This window comes from Octopus bimaculoides, chromosome 18 (assembly GCF_001194135.2).
Source record: "Octopus bimaculoides isolate UCB-OBI-ISO-001 chromosome 18, ASM119413v2, whole genome shotgun sequence".
Lineage (NCBI taxonomy): Eukaryota > Metazoa > Mollusca > Cephalopoda > Octopoda > Octopodidae > Octopus > Octopus bimaculoides.
The window spans coordinates 47,775,029-47,775,655 of record NC_068998.1 but is presented as its reverse complement, the minus strand read 5'-3'; the positions used below and the strand labels follow the sequence as shown (position 1 = coordinate 47,775,655).

Sequence of the window (627 nt, the reverse complement as noted above, 5' to 3'; positions counted from 1 at the left end):
TTTTATGATGCAATTTTAATTAATAACTATGTTTGGAAATTTTCAAACTAAAGATATGGATTTTTAAGAAAGATTAGGTGAGGTGCATCCCTGTAGTCATGGGTAATTGTTTTGGAAATAGTTTTTACCCTTGGTAATTGTAAAAGAGAATCAAAATTATTTCATGCCTCCGTTTCTCTGCTACAAATGAAAAAAACTAAAAGAAAAGAAATATATCTCGCAATCCTTCCATAAGTGTCTCTGAGGCGCAATCGGTTAGCGCGTTCGGCTGTTAACCGAAAGGTTGGTGGTTCAAGCCCACCCAGGGACGAATTTTTTCAGTTTTGCTGAAAATACACCAGCGTTGAAGCTTCTCTTTTTTCGCCCATTACGGGAATAGAATAGAACAATTTCTGCAGTTGTGGTTTATAACAAGCTTTATTTTTGCTTCTTTTACCTTTGCAGGTGCTTAATAAGTGATATATAAACTGATATTATAAAAAGGTCGAAAACTTGCCCAATTTCTCTTCCCAATTTCGAAATACTGAGAGCTCGCCGCCTTTAAAAGAAGGAGTAGTATATCTATAATATCCTTTTCTACTCTAGGTACAAGGGGAGGGGACCAGTCGATTAGATCGACCCCAGTAC

At 36.5% G+C, this 627-nt stretch overlaps 1 non-coding gene across 1 annotated transcript; it reads left to right on the top strand.

Annotated features, from left to right (window-relative positions):
* Positions 1 to 236: 236 nt before the first annotated feature.
* Positions 237 to 310, top strand: Trnan-guu (transfer RNA asparagine (anticodon GUU)). The gene has a single exon. It is a non-coding gene; the product is annotated as a tRNA-Asn (tRNA).
* The last annotated feature ends 317 nt before the right edge of the window (positions 311 to 627 follow it).